At 46.2% G+C, this 20327-nt stretch overlaps 2 long non-coding RNA genes across 2 annotated transcripts in view; both read right to left on the reverse strand.

Annotated features, from left to right (window-relative positions):
* Positions 1–20327, reverse strand: part of LOC139229166 (uncharacterized) — a 422261-nt gene that overhangs the window by 333942 nt on the left and 67992 nt on the right. The window lies entirely within an intron of this gene.
* LOC139229167 (uncharacterized) overlaps positions 1–20327 on the reverse strand; it is a 141032-nt gene that overhangs the window by 119946 nt on the left and 759 nt on the right. The window lies entirely within an intron of this gene.

The following is a 20327-nucleotide window of genomic DNA, read 5'->3' on the forward strand; positions in this document are numbered from 1 at the left end:
GCACAGTCCAGACCAACACAGACAAAACCCTCCCTCAAAGCAAAATCGAATAACCCAAAGCATTTTTACTTCAGCATTCTTAAATATACTTTACAATCTTTGTGCACTTACATCAATATATTTATTATAATATTTTCTTAACTTGGCTCTGGCTATCATCAATGCGTTATTAAAGTAAAGACTTCACTGTGACTAGTCTGAAAATATCTCACCAACTTCGCAACAGATGTGGATGATTTTTCAGAATATAACAGAAGAGTTGGATAAAGAGAATGGAAGAGTGCAAGAGGAAAAAATCGGGCAATGAAATCGGAGAACTATAGTTGAAGAAGTTGTACTAAAAAAAATAATGGAACTCATAGTAGAATGGTGAGCGAAGTCAGAAATGAAATAGCAGAGGTTCTGTTACAAGTTTCAGGTTTGCCTTAGATATTCTCTCGGATCCAGCAGCGGTCACTCCCGTAAGCGGTGTGAGTGTCTTGCGTCAAGGAGTGTGCCCATACTACACCATATCTAATTATACAATAGTGTAACTCAGGGGTGTAACAATAGGACCCTCTTGTGATCATGTATTTTGTACATATCCTCAGGTGCACTTCTCCAATCTTTATAAAGGTGCACTGAGAAACATGTGGTGAGCTATGTCAAATATGAATTCATAAGCTACTTAAATGGAATGTGGCAGCATGGAAAGGAAATAGGTTAAAGGGCGGAAAACAAAATAGTGGCTAATGGAAATTTTTTGGACTGAAGGTGGTATTTCACAGGGATTCAGTGTAAAGACCATTGCTCTTCTGACTATATATATATATAAAACATACATAAACGAACCTTGTGAGGTGATACATTTAGGAGGAGGAATAGAAAGAGGACATACACTAAGTGGGGGTGGGGATTTTAACTCCTGGGCAGGAAAGCGGCTTAGCGAGCAGCTGGTCAGTCTAGGAGTGGCTGTGGGAGACACAGCCCATTGTAACAGCCAGGCCTCTTTAACCTGCTGACATTCTGACCAAAAACAGCCAGTAATTCAGCGTGAAGTAGTGGAAAATTGCTGTCCGCTCGGCCTAAGGTAAATATGAGGGCGCAGGTTCCAGGGAGGTCAGCGATTCAGAGATTGGGTCTGGGCAGGGGAGGCCGACACTTCCTCGTGGGCCTCGGAGGAGCACTCTGACCCCTATTTACATCAATGTATGAGGCTCCCACCTCATATGCCTGAAAGATCAAGCATTTTAAATCTGCTTGACTTTGGGAAATGTGTCAAGGATATGGAGAGAATGCAGAAGAGATTTACTGAGATGATCCTGGGAGGAGAGGTTTTCTTATAGGGAAAGACTACAGAAACTGGAGCGTTCTCCTTAAAATGGATAACGGTGTTCCAAATTACGCATAGTTGATAAGGTAAATCGGGGAAACATATTTCCACTGGTCGGTGATTCAATACCTAAAGACATAAATTTAGGATCAGTCAAAAAAATGGAGGGGGAGGTTAGGAGAATTCTTTATGCAGAAGTCTGTAACAGTGATAGAAGGTAGAGCCTGGAATTTCCATGGTCATTCTCACTATTGACCAACTTTAGCAGAAGATTGGTGGAGAACCCTGGAGAAATGGCCATCCACACCGTTTCTCTGGGCTGAAGTTATGGTGGGTGATCAGGAGAACCCCCACAGATATTCTTCCCCAAGATCCATAACGGTTTTTTTTAAAAGGGAAGTGGATAACTATTAGAAAAAGAAAAATTGAAAATAATATGGGGAAGCGACAGGGGAGCGGAAGTAATGGATGGCTCTTTCACAGAGCTGGCACAGGGAAGATGGCCCAAATGGCCGCTTTCTGTGTTGTAAGATTGTATGATTCTATCTTTTGTAAATTCTAATCTTCCTCCAGCTGACCTTCAAAATACAAAAGAAGTGTAATGGAAAAAAAATCTGTGTATTTGTTCTCTTACATTTCTTATTTGAATACCATAAATCTGCATTTGCATGTGGACACATGCATGCACATAGATATGCACGCGCACATATATATGCACACGCATGCACACATACACATGCACACACACACACACGCGCGCGCATGTGAACACACCCGCGTGATCATATGTGCATGCACGTACGTGTACACATGCACAAACACACACATGCACACTTGCACGTACACACGCTTTTTTTTGACATTGGAACTGTTATTGTAAAGTATCTGGCCCTGTGCCCTCACAAGAAATACAGTGCAGCCCAGAAGCTTCATACAGTGAACATGCTTTCCAACTGCTGCTCTGTGGGAGGGAGACGAGCTTCGGCCTGACCGAGCAGAAGACAATGATGACAGCAGGAATTACAATGTAGGCTCTGAGCACAATATGGATCATGCGATCTTGCACGCCCTTGTTCAGTGGATAGAATAATTCACAATTTGACGGTTTTGAAGAGTAGTTCATTATTTTATCATTAGTATTACATTTATACTGTTTTCATTTCCTTTTGTACTTGTACCAGTTTAATTCATGTGTTGCATTTCAAACAATTTAATAAAAAGCAAGAAAGAATTTGCATTATATAGTGGCTTTCCCGACCTTAGGACACACCGAAGCGCTTCACATCCAATGAGATACTTTTGAATTGTCGGCACTGCTGTTTTGTAAGCAAATATTACACATAATTTGCACACAGTGAGGTCCCACAAACACCAATCAGTAAAACGATCAGGTAATCTGTTCTGATGATGTTGATTGAGGGATAAATATTGGCCAGGACACTGGGAAAAGTCTCTTCTTCTTCGAATAGTGCCATAAGATCTTTTACATCCACCTAAGAGGGCAGATGAGGCTTTGGTTTCACATCTCATCGAAAATACAGCACATTTGATAATGCAGCACTCTCACAGTACTGTACTGAAATGTAAAGTTGGTTTCACTATTCCTGAGTTTCTTGCAAAATACTTTTCATTTGACTATCCATGTACAATGCAGCGGCCATTTTTGGACAATTGCTAAGGTGTAAAAACGTATTTGCAGTTGAAGATTTGCAGTGTATTCCAGAGGGATGATTCAATGAATCCACACTGCCTGCAGAGAGAGTGCTGCCCACCAGCAGAAACGCATGTCAGAAATCTGGGCACATGCTGCCCACAGCTTTCCAACCATTAAAATCAATGGTTGAAAAACCATGACAGCGCACATCTGAATTTGTGATATGCGATGCTGGTAGGTGAGGCTCCCAATCAATAGCACTGACTCAGCTAGCACTCATCAAATTAGCCCGAGCTGCCATTACACTTAAAACTTTGGAAGAAACTTTTAAAACATCCCTCGGTAATCCAGCGGACAACTGACCTTCCTAATGCCTGCCTCCAACCAAGCCTCGGGCCACCTACCATCAAGGGCGCTACTCGCTGCCGAGCTTGCGGCCAACATATCGCCGTAGGCAATTAGGTTCATACATCAGTGCCTGGTCTCCAATTGCCTTGGACCCCCTTGCCACTGGACCAAGACCTTGCTCAGCTAAGCCCGTGTGGTTGTCAGTGTGCAACGGCCACCCCACGTTAAAAGAACTCACGCACAGGCATCTTCAACTTCGTTAACATGAAGTTTTGGACCTGGAACGTCAGGACGCTCATGGACAACCCCAGCAGCGACAGGCTGGAATGCCACACTGCCATAGTTGCCAGGGAACTTAGATGCTTTGACATCGACATCGCCACCCAAAGTGAGACCTGGCGGGCAGGGGAAGGCCAGCTCAAGGAACAAGGTGGAGGCTACACCTTTTTCTGGAAAGGAAAACCAGAGGAAGAACGCCGTCTTCACGGAGTCGGCTTCGCCATCAAAAATGAGCTGGTTGACCGCCTCAAAGACTCCCCCTGCAGGGCTAACGAGCGCCTCATGACTCTTTGACTCACACTATCCCGGAACCAATGCATCACAGTCATCAGCGCGTACTCCCCAACACTCGATGAGACCAAAGAGAGTTTTTATTCCAACCTCGAAACATCCCTATCCCGCATCCCCGCGGGCGACAAATTGATCCTCCTAGGTGACTTCAGCGCCAGGGTCAGCAAAGACACAGCCCTCTGGAGAGGCGTGATTGGCAGAGAGGGGGTAGGGAAAGCCAACTCCAGCTGTCCTACTCCTGACAAACTGTCTAGAAATGAACTGCTAATCACCAACACCCTGTTCCGCCAGAGGGACAAATACAAGGCATCGTGGCAACACCCTCGCTCCAAACACTGGCACCTGCTCGACTATATCATCGTCCAAGCCAGGGATTGCAAGGATGTGCGCATCACCCACACCATGACAGGAGCTAACGACTGCTGGATGGACCACTGCCTAATCTGATCCATCATCGACATTAACATAGCCCCAAAGCGGAGGGGACAGCAGAAGCAGTGCAGCAAAAAAGTCAATGCTGGGGCACTTAAAGCTAAGAGAGCCCTATACAGCCAGCGCCTCATAGCTAACACGGTGTGCCTTGATGACCCTGAGATGCTGAATTTCCACAGTGCTTGGTCTGCCCTCCAGGCCTCCATAACCAGTGCCTGTGAAGAGACACTTGGTCACTCAACCAGAAAACACAAGGACTGGTTTGATGAGAATGATCAGGAGATCCAAGAACTAATAGATCGCAAGCGCAGAGCATTTCTGAGTCTCAAGCAACAACCCAACTTGGGAGAGCAACTTTGCAGGGGGCTCAAGGCTGAGGTCCAACAAAAAATCCGGGACCTAAAGAACAGGTGGTGGATGGAGAAAACACAGGAGATACAACAACTGGCCGACAGCCACGATTTGCGAGGATTCTTCATCACAGTCAAGGCCACCTACGGTCCAAACTCCCAAGGCCCCACCCCACTGCTGGCCAAGAACGGGGAAACACTCATCAAGGATACCCAGGCTGTCAGGGCCCGCTGGAAGGAGCACTTCGAAGACCTCCTCAAACGAGACTCTGTCTTTGACTCAAGTGTTCTCGACTCCATCCCGCAGCATGTGACCCGCCACCATCTCAGTGAAACCCCAACATTGCACGAGGTAGGAAAAGCCATAAAACAACTCAATAATAACAAGGCTACGGGAGCGGATGGAATCCCTGCTGAGGTGCTAAAGTATGGCAGAGAGGTGCTGTTGGCGCGGATACATGACATCATCTCTCTCATTTGGAGGGGGGAGAGCATGCCGGGAGATCTCAGAGATACAGTGATCGAGACCATCTTTAAAAAAGGGGACAAGTCCGACTGCGGCAATTACAGTGGAATCTCCCTACTATCAGCCACTGGGAAGGTTGTTGCTAGAGTTCTCCTCAACCGTCTTTTCCCTGGGGCCGAGCGGATTTCATCCCCTATGGGGCACAACGGACATGATCTTTGCAGCTGCAGGAAAAATGCAGGGAACAACGCCAGCCCTTATACATTGCCTTTTTTGACCTTGCAAAGGTCTTTGACACTGTCAGCATCCTTCACCTGCTCCACGACGACATGCAGGCCGTGATCCTTTCCAATGGATCCATTACAGACCCAATCCACGTCCGGACCGGGTCAAACAGGGCTGCGTCATCGCTCCAACCGTCTTCGCAATCTTCCTCGCTGCCATGCTTCACCTCAGTCAACAAGCTCCCCGCTGGAGTGGAACGAAACTACAGAACCAGTGGGAAGCTGTTTAACCCACGCCGCCTCCAGGCCAGGTCCAAGATGACCCCAACCTCTGTCGTTGAGCTGCAGTACGTGGACGACGCCTGCGTCTGTGCACATTCTGAGGCTGAACTCCAGGATATAGTCGATGTATTTACTGAGTCATACAAAAGCATGGGCCTTACACTAAACAGCCGTAAGACAAAGGACCTCCACCAGTTTGGTTCCTTGTCGCACAGCACTGCCCCCCCAGTCATCAAGATCCATGGCAGGGCCCTCGAAAACATGGACCATTTCCCATTCCTCGGGAGCCTCTTATCAACAAAAGCAGACATTGATGCAGAGATTCAACATCGCCTCCAGTGCGCCAGTGCAGCATTCGGCCACCTGAGGATAAGAGTGTTCGAAGATCAGGCCCTTAAATCTACCATGGTCTACAGGGCTGTAGTAATACCCGCCCTCCTGTATGGCTCAGAGGCATTGACGAAGTACAGAAGACACCTCAAGTCGCTGGAGATATATCACCAACGATGTCTCCACAAGAGCCTACAAATCCCCTGGGAGGACAGGCGCACTGACATCAGTGTCCTCGTTCAGGCTAACATCCCCAGCATTGAAGCACTGACCACACTCAATCAGCTTCGCTGGGCAGGCCACATAGTTCGCATGCCAGACACGAGACTCCCAAAGCAAGTTCTCTATGCGGAGCTCCTTCACAGCAAACGAGCCAAAGGTGGGCAGTAGAAACGTTACAAGGACACCCTCAAAGCCTCCCTGATAAAGTGTGACATCACCACTGACACCTGGGAGTCCCTGGCCAAAGACCGCCCTAAGTGGAGAAAGTGCATCCGGGAGGGTGTTGAGCACTTAGAGTCTCAACATCGAGAGCGTGAAGAAATCAAGCACAGGCAGTGTAAAGTCCTGCCCCTGCAGTAGAGACTCACATGAGGCACATGCTGAAGTCAAGGTCACTCAGGATCTGCACCTTTATTTCACAGCTCTCGAATGCCACACTTGCCTGAGACCTGCCTTTATATACCTGTGTGGAACAGGTATGCAGTGTCTCCTGCAAGTGCACCCCTGGTGGTAAGGTATGCTTGTGGTTACAGGTCATATCTAGTTACAGTCATGTATAGCATGGTAAGATACAGTTATGTACAGTAGTGTGAGAAACATGACAGGCAGCGGAAAGAGCGTGCGGCAAACCAGTCCCACCCATCCCTTCCCTCAATGACTATCTGCCCACCTGTGACAGGGTCTGTGGCTCTCGTATTGGACTGTTCATCCACCAAAGAACTCACTTCAGGACTGGAAGCAAGTCTTCCTTGATTCCGAGGGACTATGATGATGATGAGTAATGCAAAACAGAAGACAATCATGGTGGACTCTGTCCCTTCATACACGCCTATTTTAGATTTCACAAGATACCTGAATCCTCATCAAACTGGTTATTTGATTCGAGTTTGAGACGGTTGCACTGAGTACTTTCATAGAATCATAAAAATATTACGACACAGGAGGAGGCCATCATGTCCGTGCCGGTCGAAAAAGAGTTACCCAGCCTAATCCCACCTTCCAGCATTAGGTCCGAAGCCCTATAGATTGTGACTCTAAATGCACATCCAAGTACTTTTTAAATGTGATGAGGGTTTCTGTCTCTATCACCCTTTCAGGCAGTAAGTTCCAGACCCTACCACCTTCTGGGTGATTTTTTTTCCCCTCATATCCGCTCTAATCTTTCTACCAATTACTTTAAATCTATTCTCCCTACTTTGTTATTATTCACATATTTGTAGATGTATGTTGAAGTAGATTATTCCTTGCAGCCGAACGATGCTCGTGTATTTGTCTATATTATTGCGATTTAGTTTTGGCATTGCAGAATGACAAATTATAGGATGTTGTAAACCATTATGTAATATTTTCATAGAGCACAGAGCACACACACTTTTAAGATGGCAGCCGCTTCCGGAAGTCTCCTGCTTCTTGTCAGGTGACCTGGCTCTTTATTAAACAGCTCTAGCTGCAGTAACACAGGAATCTACAGTGTGGAGCTACAGACATTACACTTCTCCCTCCTTAATGAAAAAGTTATTATAACAACCAATCATCATATATAACTTGCATGGTTATACATAACAAAAGATATGGACTTATTTTGCCATATTTACAAATCAAGCTTAACCACTTGTTTTCTGTTTCAAAGAGGATACCTTCGTTCTCGAACAGAACCTTCCAGACATGGTGTCGAATTTCAACTCTTTCACGCTAATCCTGAGGAAAGTTTTCCACCACGGGATGCCTTTGATTTCCATTTGAACTCTCTCTAACTTCAGACTGTTTGCCTGCCTGATATAAATTCTGACTTTCTCTTGGATTTGTTTCCAGTAGGATATGCTACTGGTGTATCAAAACCATCTGAGGAGTCAGAAATAATTGAATCATTCTCACCTTCAACTACTTCCGTGTCTGTAGGTAAAATATCAATGTGAACAAACCTAACCTGTCCATTATCAAACAGCTTGACCAAATATGTGCAAGGACCACATATCTTCACCATTCTTCCTAGTAACCACTTTAACCATTTATGGTGATGGTTCTTCACTCTCACCTTCTGATTTAATTTCATATTTCTCTCTTTTACTCTACCTCTATCATGATTCTCTTTCTGTCTTAATTGTGTCTCTTCTATGGACTGTGCCAAGTTTGGTTTTAACAACGAGAATCTGGTTCGTGGCTGTCGTTTGAGAAACAACTCTGCTGGTGTTCTACCAGTGGTTGTGTGAGGAGTATTATGATACCTAATTAGAAAATTAGCCAATTTGTGGTCCAATGACAACTGTCATTTCTTTGGACTTGGATCCAACATCTGTTTTATGAGGGCACGTTTTACAATTTGTACAGTGCGCTCTGCTGCACCATTCGAACCAAGGTGATACGGTGGAACCTTGGTATGTTTCACACCATTTTTGCTCATGAACTTAATCCTTGTATTTCACCGGTACGGTGATACGACCTACCACAGGAATGTTCTCTCCAAGTAGCCTCACAGCTCTATCTTGGATTTCTCCAATGGGAAATCACGCAATTTGTCGAGGTATAGTGACTCCGGTACTACATTCACGGATGCACCAGTGTCGATTTCCATGGGTATCTTGAATCCTGCAACATCTATGTGGATTATGATACTTTTCAAATCGCTGTCCATTAACCTTGTGCTCCTGATGATGTTTAGCTCTAACATCTCCTCATCCTGTTGTTTTTCTTCCATGTTATGTAGTCCCTGGAAATTTCTACTCATAGCTTTGAAAACTGGTTTACCCTTCAGTCGGCATGCCTTCGCCAGATGCCCAGTCTTGCTGCAGAAGAAACACTCTGCCTTCACATATGGACAACTTTGAGCAATGTGTTGTCCCAGGCACCGATAGCAGGACTTCAATGCTCTGTTACCATTGCCAGTTTCTGAGACTTTGGGCCCCCACCACCTTTTACTTTGAACCTGCAGACGATTCACCTCGGTTGTCTGATGACTGAAAATAGTATGAATTTCTTGAGAACATTAGTCGGCCATGCTCATTGACATAGCTGTCTGACAAGCTAAATCAAAAGTCAAGTTAGGCGTTGTCAATAGACATTACACATTACAATTTGAATATCCTTCTGTATTACCTATATAGGTACAAAGAAAGATTAAAGTACATTACTTTCCTATACATTACCATATATATTCTACCAAAAAATATTCTATTACTGTACCATTTAAAACTAAATGTATAACATTATATTTCTTTGACTACCATTGCTGCCATAGTTCCAGTGTAGCTTTTGTTAGAACCCAATCCCCGATTGTAACTCCTGCAGGAGTCGAATGGACAGTGACCGAAGTGGATTGGAAACTGTCCTGTCCTCTGCAGCGTGAGGCCTGGGTGCTTTTAACTCCAGAGCCTCACCTGCCAGGGCCACGTCAGTCTCCCGCTCAAAACCGCCAGCACGTGCTATCTGGCCAGCAGATGCGAGTGGGATCTCGGGCGGTAGGTGCCTGCCTCAGTAGGCACCTGAAGGCAGGCACCCTGCAGTGAGGTAAGTGTTTAGGAGGAGGGTTGAGCGAGCCTTGCAGGTGGGCAAGGTGGAGTGGTGCTGGATGGTGGTGGGAGGTCCAAGGTTTCCTTGTGGGGCCCCAGAGGAGCAGGAATGATCCTCCTGGCCCACAAAGAAACTTATCAAAAATTATTTTGCAACTATTTAAAAAAGTTACCTTAGTGAGCCAGTCCTGACCCATAATCTGTTGTAGCCAGATTAGCCTGGCAGTGAAACCACAACGGCAACCCTACATAGGCTTTGGGTTAAAATTGCAGTCAGGCTCCAATGACATAATCACAATCTGCATGTTTGTCAATGTGTCAGCTGTGGCTCAGTGGGTAGCACTCTCACCTCCAGGGACTTGAGCTCAAAAATCTAAGCTGACACTCCAGTGGAGTGCTGCACTGTCGGAGGTGTCGTCTTTTGGATGAGACGTTAAACAAAGGCCCCGTCTGCTCTCTCAACTGGACGTAAACGATCCCATGGCACTATTTCGAAGAAGAGCAGCGGCGTTATCCGTGGTGTCCTGGCCAATATTTATCCCTCAATCAACATAACAAAAAAAACAGATTATCTGGTCATTATCACATTGCTGTTTGTGGGAGCTTGCTGTGCGCAAATTGGCTGCTGTGTTTCCTGCAGGATGGCAGCAGGATTGGAGGAGGCAAGCCACTGTTGCCATTTTAACTGCCTACCCACAGTTAAAACCGGCTCCCTAGATATAACGTTAAATCTGCCAAAATAACCCAAACTATTTTGTCTGCAGGAAATAAGATTGAATTGAATTTACAGAATTATAAAAATTAATGTGACCCATCAAACCCTATAGTGACTAGCAATGATGAAGGTTCTGATAAACTATGTAGTTAATGAAAACTGTAAACTCAGGTTTAAGTTGAGGAATTAAAGGGTTACAAGGCAGATCCTGCAAGAGCAGCAGAGCACTACATGAGAGCAGAGATTGAAAGAGAACAACCTTAATGTACAACTGAAGACAGGATGTCTGGAGCCAGGTGTCAAGTTTGGTTTTAAACAGATGCGTGTGAATAGAAATACTGTAGTAAAGTAGGGTACCTGCTACTTCAGAACAAGCTATAATGTTGAGAGTGCATTAGTTGTAGACGTGAAGTCCAAGTTAGAATATTTTACAGGTTTAAAGAGAAACCATCAAATCGTTCAGTGATGCACTTTGATTTGCCCAAAACTCTGAAGGTTTCCAACTCGACTAGGCACTGCTCTTTGCAGATTTGACTCCATGGTCCATTCTATATGCTAAGGATGCAATGAAGCTTATTACAGCTGCCACAAGGGCAGAATATGTGTCCCATAAATTTTGAATTCAATGTATGAATGGAAACTATAGCCAAATGATTCCTTCATCACCTCGATTTGTATCGGTTCTTGTATCAGAGCTGTATTATGTTAAGAACTGAATTGTTAAATATATTTTCTCTGCAATAGATTCTGATCAGAGTTTATTTTTGAAATTTAAAAAAACTAGTTTGTAAAGAAATGGAAATTATCTTTGAATTGCCCCTCTACCTGTGTTAAAAGTTGAAAAGTGTTACTACACACTATTAGAAGAGATTTGAGAATTGTGAGTTAGCGAGAGTAGCAGAACGACATTCGTCCTTCGTCGGGTGACAGCGACCAAGGCGAAAATTTCATGGGGAACCTTTTAAAGGGACCCTGCTGTGGAATTCATTCAGCCTGAAGAACGGCATAGGATCAAAACCACAATGAGACTGGTCCATGTGGCCAGGGCGGATGCTCATTTGCCTCCAATCTCGACTTGAAAGGAATAATGCCCCTTTTTGTAACAGCGTACTTCTGCTCAACCGTAGCTGGTATGCACTATTATGTTTATTATTTTTGTCATTATTAATTAAGCAATGCTTTCATCATTTGTTTACCACAATACTGACTCTGACAATATAGTACACGTTCAGTGAGCACTGTGGGGAGAAATTTCGACCTGATAAATGTTCTTCTTTCCACACTGTCCCAAATTTAATTCTGCTTTTCTAATTTAACTTTGCCTCTTTTATGAGTATAGAACAATAGTAAAACCAACGCATTACTGAAATGTTACCTGATTTGGGCATCAGAACAGAATATTCAAAGTCAATACAAGGGGCGGAATTTCCCCGATGCCGAGTGTGCGGGCTTGGGGACGGGTCGGCTGTGAAATTCGCGGAGATTGACAGTGCGTCAGGAACCCGCTGTCATCCCGCCGACTTCCACATTTAACTCACTGCGTTTCGAGGCATGCCACAGGACCGCTCAGGAGAGGCAGGCCACTGAGGCCATTAACTGCTTGTTGAGAGACTCTTAACTGCCTTTCTAACATCAGGTTTTGGCTTCAACGTCTTGTGCACAGGCTTCACACACCTCAGGAACCTCGCCTGTGAAGGGGAGGCAGAGACTCAGTGGTCATTGTGCAAGTCCATTAAGTGACAGCTGGAAAAAACACAAATACTCGCACCTTACACCTGCTTCCTTGCCAAAGGGAAAGGCTCTCGCTGACTCCATTTTGTGCAGAGATTCAGCTGTCAGGAGCTTGCATCATAGATATAACTGAAACTTAACATTAACATTTCTTCATACACACATGTACATACCCTTGTGCATCTAGAATTGTGTCTTTTTTTCTTTTCCACATGCTTCTATGAGGTGCAACCCTTGTCGCTTCAGCAGAGGTAGAGACAGGCTGCTCATTTCCCTGCCGCGACTGCTTAGACATTTTTGGCGGATGTCCTCTGGGTTGTGATCACGGGCCCCGTCAAAGACTGCTGCTCCTGCAACAGTGCAGGGACAGACTCAGCCATCGGGATCCGAGGCAGCATGTGGGGCTCCGACTGAGGGGAGAGGCAATGGGGGAGAAGTGGGAGCCCTTTGAGGTGAGCCCCCACTTCCATGTCTCCTCTCACCATCATCCATCTCATGGGCCACCCGCACTTCTCTACTGGCAAGGAGCTGGTGAGCACCTGGCAGCACAACAGTGGGGCATGTTGGTTGGTATCCATCCTCGAGAGGAGGTCCATGAGCATCTGCAATCTGTTATTCACAGCAAGCATGTTCTCGTTCTACTGGTGCATCTGCTGCTCCATGCAGGTGGCCATCCTTTCCATGGAACAGCACATCGTCGCCACCACCCACGACATGGTGGTGCTCGTGTTAGAGCTGGACTCCTCCATTCTCTGTATAGTTGCACACGTCGCAGCTCTTTCTTGATGGCCCCAGAGGTTCACCTTCTGCGTGCAGCTCAGCAGAGCTTGGAGCATCCGATGCCCTCTGGCGAGGGTCCCGATCAACACCGTCTGCTCTTGCTCACTTGTGAAGTATGGGACACCAGGTGACAGCTGTACTCTGTGGCACAAAGGACCCATCGAGGTGTGCGTATCTGCGCATGGGTCTACTGACGGTGCACCCTCAGAAACTGGAGCTCCCTCTGAGGAGTAGTGTTCCTCTTGTGGCTGGACAGTGGGAGTTGGGGGGGGGTGGGAGGGGGTAGAAGCGCACTTGATGGACCTGTGGGAGAGTAAAGAGCTGAATTATAAATGTTATGATAAGAGTGGGTAAAGTTACCATTATGCACATGATGACATTTCACTGGCTGCTGACTCACCATATGAGTGACAAGTGTACCATGTGGCTGTATGAAATGTAATTGTGTCACCAGGTTGCTGGAAGGCTCCCCTCTCTCCATCCCCTACTGCCAGCTGCTCTATAACTCCAGCGATCTCTGGGGCCTCCTCCTCTGCTGGAGTCAAAGTGAAGACCGGAGGGCCACCTCTGCCTCTCCCTGTTGTTGTGGGCTCCCTTCTCCTGCAAGGAGAAAACTCTGAGTGAGAGTGAGTGTAAGGAATGGAGGGCTACATCAGTGCAGAGTGACTATGAGGGAGTGGCGTGACATTGCCAAATGACCTCCTTCAGTGGTGTTACTTGCTATGATTGCATTAGGATGAGGATGAGTGTCAGTGGTGGTTAGTCAGATGGGGATGTGGGTGGGAGCATAGACAGAGAGGGATGGGAGTACCTGCAAGGTCAGTTGGTGTGAGGAGTGATGTGCGGAGTAGGCTTGGGAAGGCAGAGTGATGGGGTTGGGGTGACAGGCACATCAGGATGTAGGGCGAGTGTGGCATTGCACTCACCTTTCCTCATGGGATCATTGAATCTCTTGCAGCATTGGATCCACGTTCTCCTCACCACATCCCTGCAGCCGGCCTCCTCTGCGATGTCTAGCCGTGCCCTCTGTTGCTTTTGCGGGTCTTTTTCTGCCAGCTGCAGGGAAGGGGACCTCCCTGTGTGCTCTGACTCCTTGGGCCAGCACTGCTAGGGAGGCATCAGGGAATCTTGGGGCTGCCCTTTATCTTTCTGCCTCCATCATCCATAGAATTGTCAATGTAATGCAGCAATGTTGAGCTCCGGGAATCACCTTCAACACTCCTACAGCAGCACAATGAGATGTGTCCAACGCTGCTTTAAATATCCGCGCTGAAAATGAGTCACCGGAGACATCATCAGATCCACTCCATGTAATTGGGCCGACAAACGCGCATGACTCTTTTAAATGGTGTCATTGAGTTAAATGCGCAGTGCACAACACGCTGTTCAAATCTTCAGGATGCCCGCACGCACCCGACCCGATTCCAAGGTAAAGGTTCCGGCCAACAAGTCCAATATATGTGAAATCCTTGTTCCACCCTGACTGAGACTGCCACACCACACGTCACCAGCATCACAGCAAGCACAATGTCATGTCAAAATGCACCCTGAACTTGGTTGTAACGGACTAAAAGTACAATAACAAAATACTAGAAATCTAGTCTCCTTCCAGTTTGAAAGACGACTATCGATTGTCGCGGTTATAGAAAATATTGGCTGCAGTATGAAAGCAGAATTTGGAGCAAATAACAGAATTCTGTGAAGAGACTGAGAGATATGTAACCAGTTTTGAGCATGGCCACTAGTGGAATTTGGACAGCAATAATGTAATAAAGTAAGTAAAATTTTGAAAAATGCCTTTCTGAAAGAGTCACTACATTTTCTTTGAAGTTATTTAGTGATAATTGTTCAGTAATTTAACAACCAAACTCTGCAGAACAAAACTGGAGTTACTTTTCAAAGATAAAGGACTGAATCTTAACTCTCCAAAACCGTGGGTTGGGGTTGGGTGAGATGTTAAAATTTTAAAAATCTCAAACTCAACCCGTCCACTTCCGGTTTAACCGAGGCAGGACAAGGGTGGGCAGCCAACCCTCTCCCAGGAGGCAGGTTGGACAATTAAATATTTCAATGAGGTTGGAAGAATCTGATTTAACTTGCCTTGCAGGTTTTACAGTGGCCAGCAGCTTTCCCAGGCCTCAGGAAACCCGGCAGCTGAAGGGAGGCGAGGACAGCTTCGGGGAGAAGGTATGTGCTCCCCCCAGACCCCCAAAGCTCCCACCCCCAACACTTCCACCAGCAACGGCCTCCTCTCGTGTGCTCCCACCTGACTGGAAGCTAAGCTTGTCAATCAGGCTTCCGTCAGGGAGGGAACCCATCAAAGCAAAACTATGCATGCTGTGGAGTGAAAACCCCACAGCATGGGGGCAAATCCGGTTTCCCAACAGAGACTTTGCCCCCACCTCCCCCCCATTTAGATAGCCCACTCCAGTCAAGATTCAGCTTAAAATATCATGGGTTATCTGTGAGAAAACCAACCACATGCAAGAAAAACTAGTCAAAGGTTTGAAAAGCAAGTTTGATTGAGGCCCAAAGAAAGTCCCTGGGATCCTGTAAACTCCCTGGTCCACAGAGGTGCCATACAGGTACAACCTCCCAAATCTGGAAACCTCGCAGCCGAGGCTGTTCCCGACAATGGGTATTTCCGGATTTTGGAACATATTTCCGAAGTTCCGAATCCGGAAACGCCTGGGCCGAGGTTTGGGTTATTTCCGGATTTCGGAGATGAAATCCGATGTCCCATATCCGGAAACCTATTTGGCTCAGCAGTGACCCGTAGTTAGTCAGAAAACAACGCCCGGGACAAACCTGCGTTGCAGCCCTTGGGATAACGGGAGGTATGAAGACCTGCAAAAAAGACAAGTTAAAGTTTTTATTTGTTCATTCTTTTGCAGCAATTCGATAGTTAAGTGTCTTGTGAATGTTTTGTGATTTTTTTATTTTTTGTTTTTTGCAATTTTGTTTTGGTGTGTGTGTCTGTGCGTGCGTGTGTGTGTGTGGGGGGTGGGGTCGGGGGTGGGATTATTTACTGTTATGAAAAAAATGTCCGATTTCAGAACATTTTTATGGATTTCGGACGACCCTTCCACCGGACTGCGCGATGTCCGGATTTTGGAACATTCTGGATTTTAGAACTCCGGATTTGGGAGACCGTACCTGTGCTAGCCCCGTGCCTACTTTCTTTAGGTACTAGAAACATAGAAACATAGAAAATAGGTGCAGGAGTAGGCCATTTGGCCCTTCGAGCCTGCACCGCCATTCAATGAGTTCATGGTTGAACATGTAACATCAGTACCCCATTACTGCTTTATCGCCATACCCCTTGATCCCCCTAGTAGTAAGGACTACATCTAACTCCTTTTTGAATATATTTAGTGAATTGGCCTCAACAACTTTCTGTGGTGGAGAATTCCACAGGTTCTGAAAGCAGGCACCCAATATATTGGAGAAGAGGAAATAGAGATGGGAGGCCCATTTCATTTCCATGGGAACATTGGGTGTGTGCCTACTGCAGGCACAGGACCAGCTCTGCCTCTGCCAGCCACCTCAGAAGGCCCAAAGATCTTGGGACATTATAAAAAGGGCAGAGAGTCAACAAAAATGGTCTCTGATCCTTTTTCCATCCTTTGCGCCTGAGAAAAGAGCAGTCGCCAGGGACAAAGGCCAGAAAAATCAGCCCATACGGGTTCTACATGTGACAGCAGATCTCCTGTACGACACTCAAGTGGGCATTTGAGACTCATCATCATAGGCAGTCCCTCGAATCGAGGATGACTTGCTTCCACGTCAAAAAGTTCACAGGTGTTTCAATGAAGGACCTAAAATTCCAGGTCCCGAACTAAATCTTGAACGGTGGAAGATGCCTGTGCATGGATTTTTTTTAACATGTAGTGGCCGTTGCACACCAGCCACCACACGGGCTTGACAGAGCTAGGTCTTGGTGCAGTAGCAAGACGACTGGAGACCAGCTCTGCTGCATGGACCTAGTGCGCACACATATCGCAGTGTGGGCTGGCCCGTGCTGCCCCTGGGCCCTCGCCTCTTCTAGGCCCCGAACTCACGCCTCTCCGGGGCCCCGATCACGTCCCTCTACAATCTCTCGTTGCTCCTTCACCCCGGCCTCACCGCTCCTGCTGTACCTGCCCACGCTCCAATCACCGACCTGGACCTTGGTGACGTCCCTCTTCACTGCCGTTGCTCTCCTGCTCCAGCACGTGCTGCTCCCTGGAGTGAAGTGCCGCCATGCTGCTTCTTCTGCTCCCTGGCTACACTCAAGTGGGCATTTGAGACTAGAGAGCAAATGTTAACATTCTTATCAACCTTCGAGGGAGTCACAGCTGATCTCGTACTATCCTGAGACTAATTCACACAAACGTAATGCTGTCTTGGGTGAGGCAGATATAGATTTTGCATCTGTTAGTGTATATGTTAAACCAGCATTGTTATTGGCTAGGCTTTCTAACTGTGATTGTAAATGTGTGATACAATGCAGTTACCAATATCATGAAAATATCATTGCCCCACTGGGGAAGAATGACCGGAGCTGTTCTGGACTCGAGAGACTCCAAAAGAGCAATAGTTTACCTCTTCACTTTAAGCATGGCTCTAATACTCAACTAGTTATGGGAACCATAAAGTTTTTACCAAGAGATTGTTTATGTTCCTATGTTTTCCGAATAAACTTTAGGTAGGTTCAAGGAGTATAGAGCGTGTTAGAAAAGCCTTGAACTAAGGGTCCATTTACACTACTGACAAATGGGCTGCGATTTCGCCAAAGGGTGCGAGTTGGGTGAGGGTGGCATCGGTGGCATGTGGGGGATGTGCTCCTGGTTCAAGCCAGCCCTCTCACAGCAATATTCCCTTGTTAAGTCCGCCCTGCGAGGTTCCCAGCCAATTAGCAGGAAGTGGGTCTGATGATGTTCTCTAATGATGCATCATCGGCCAGTTTCCTTAAAGGGACCATGTTCACATTGATTTTGAGTTCTTCTGTCAGTGTTGTATAGCACTGAGGTGCTGCAAACACTGACAAACACTGCACAAAGGTGCACAGTTGCACCCAGGCTCCCCCATGACTCCCTCCAGATGGGTATGGAGGGAGTCACAGCATGCAGGGAGGTTTTTTTCCCTTCCAATTGATGGAAGAGACCTCTCCAGGAGACCAACGCAGGCTGGTTGTAGATTGCACAGGAGGGCTCAAGCAGGGATGTCGTCAGAAGTACCTGGCTGCAACAACAACAACATCAACTGGCTGCAGAGACACAAACTTTTCAATTATCTCAGTCGATCATGAAAGGTTACTGCAAAGTCACACTCAACCTCATCCTGCTGTGCCACCATCACAGCACCATCATTCTGCATTCCCGACCCTACTCCTGCACTTCCTTACTCACACCAACTGACCTTGCACCTTCATCAATCCCTCTCTATCTACATTATCACTTGCCCATCTCACTAGCCACCCCTCACATTCACCCTGAAATGTGTCCAATCATACCAACTAACAACACGCAATGGTAGGTACTTGGATGTTTTAGCCAATGTTCATATAAACTTTCTGCTAATGTGTTGTCAAACATTGAAATCTTTATTTTGAGCACTTTGTGTTCTTGGACAGATTTCTGTGCACCTTTGGAAGTGGCTCAGTGAGTTGCAGTGAATGGTCAGACATAAGGGTACCCTGCACAATGTTGATGAGTGTGAAACATAGAAACATAGAAACATAGAAAATAGGTGCAGGAGTAGGCCATTTGTCCCTTCGAGCCTGCACCACCATTCAATAAGATCATGGCTGATCATTCTCTCAGTACCCCTTTCCTGCTTTCTCTCCATACCCCTTGATCCCTTTAGCCATAAGGGCCATATCTAATTCCCTCTTGAATATATCTAACAAACTGGCAACAACAACTCTCTGCGGTAGAGAATTCCAGAGGTTAACAACTCTCTGAGTGAAGAGGTTTCTCCTCATCTCAGTCCGAAATGGCTTACCCCTTATCCTTAGACTGTGACCCCTGGTTCTGGACTTCCCCAACATTGGGAACATTCTTCCTGCATCTAACCTGTCCAGTCCCGTCAGAATTTTATATGTTTCTATGAGATCCCCTCTCATTCTTCTAAACTCCAATGTATAAAGGTCCAGTTGATCCAGTCTCTCCTCATACGTCAGTCCCGCCATCCTGGGAATCAGTCTGGTGAACCTTCGCTGCACTCCCTCAATAGCAAGAATGTCCTTCCTCAGATTAGGAGACCAAAACTGAACACAATATTCCAGGCGAGGCCTCACCAAGGCCCTGTACAACTGCATTAAGACCTCCCTGCTCCTATACTCAAATCCTCTAGCTATGAAGGTCAACATACCATTTGCCTTCTTCACTGCCTGCTGTACCTGCATGCCAACTTTCAATGACTGATGTACCATGACACCCAGGTCTCGTTGCACCTCCCCTTTTCCTAATCTGCCGCCATTCAGATAATAATCTGCCTTCATATTTTTGCCACCAAAGTGGATAACCTCACATTTATCCACATTATACTGCATCTGCCATGTATTTGCCCACTCACCTAACCTGTCCAAGTCACCCTGCAGCCTCTTAGCATCCTCCTCACAGTTCACACCGCCACCCAGCTTAGTGTCATCTGCAAACTTGAAGATATTAGACTCAATTCCTTCATCTAAATCATTGATGTACATTGTAATTAGCTGGGGTCCCAGCACTGAACCCTGCGGCACCACACTAGTCACTGCCTGCCATTCTGAAAAGGACCCATTTAGCCCGACTCTCTGCTTCCTGTCTGCCAATCAGTTCTCTATCCACGTCAGTACATTACCCCCAATACCATATGCTTTAATTTTGCACACCAATCTCTTGTGTAGGACCTTGTCAAAAGCCTTTTGAAAGTCCAAATACACCACATCCACTGGTTCTCCCTTGTCCACTCTACTAGTTACATCCTCAAAAAATTCTAGAAGATTTGTCAAGCATGATTTCCCTTTCATAAATCCATGCTGACTTGGACAAATCCTGTCACTGCTTTCCAAATGTGCTGCTATTTCATCTTTAATAACTGGTTCCAACATTTTGATGTCAGGCTAATTCCCCATTTTCTCTCTCTCTCCTTTTTTAAAAAGTGGTGTTACATTAGCTACCCTCCAGTCCATAGGAACTGATCCAGAGCCAATAGACTATTGGAAAATGATCACCAATGCAAACTTGGAGGCTTCATCGTCTGACATTGGAAAGGCAACAGCTGTGAAATGGTTGCCAAAGCAATAGTCACTGAGAACTCGACTCCATTTACCCGACATGTTCCCCAAGGGATGGCAAAATTGGCAAAATTTTGTAAAATTTTAAGTGCCTGCTTTTACTACCTGTTAATGAGCTTAATTAACTAACCCGCCGCTTGCTGT

The sequence above is a fragment of the Pristiophorus japonicus genome, chromosome 18 (genome assembly GCF_044704955.1).
Source record: "Pristiophorus japonicus isolate sPriJap1 chromosome 18, sPriJap1.hap1, whole genome shotgun sequence".
Lineage (NCBI taxonomy): Eukaryota > Metazoa > Chordata > Chondrichthyes > Pristiophoridae > Pristiophorus > Pristiophorus japonicus.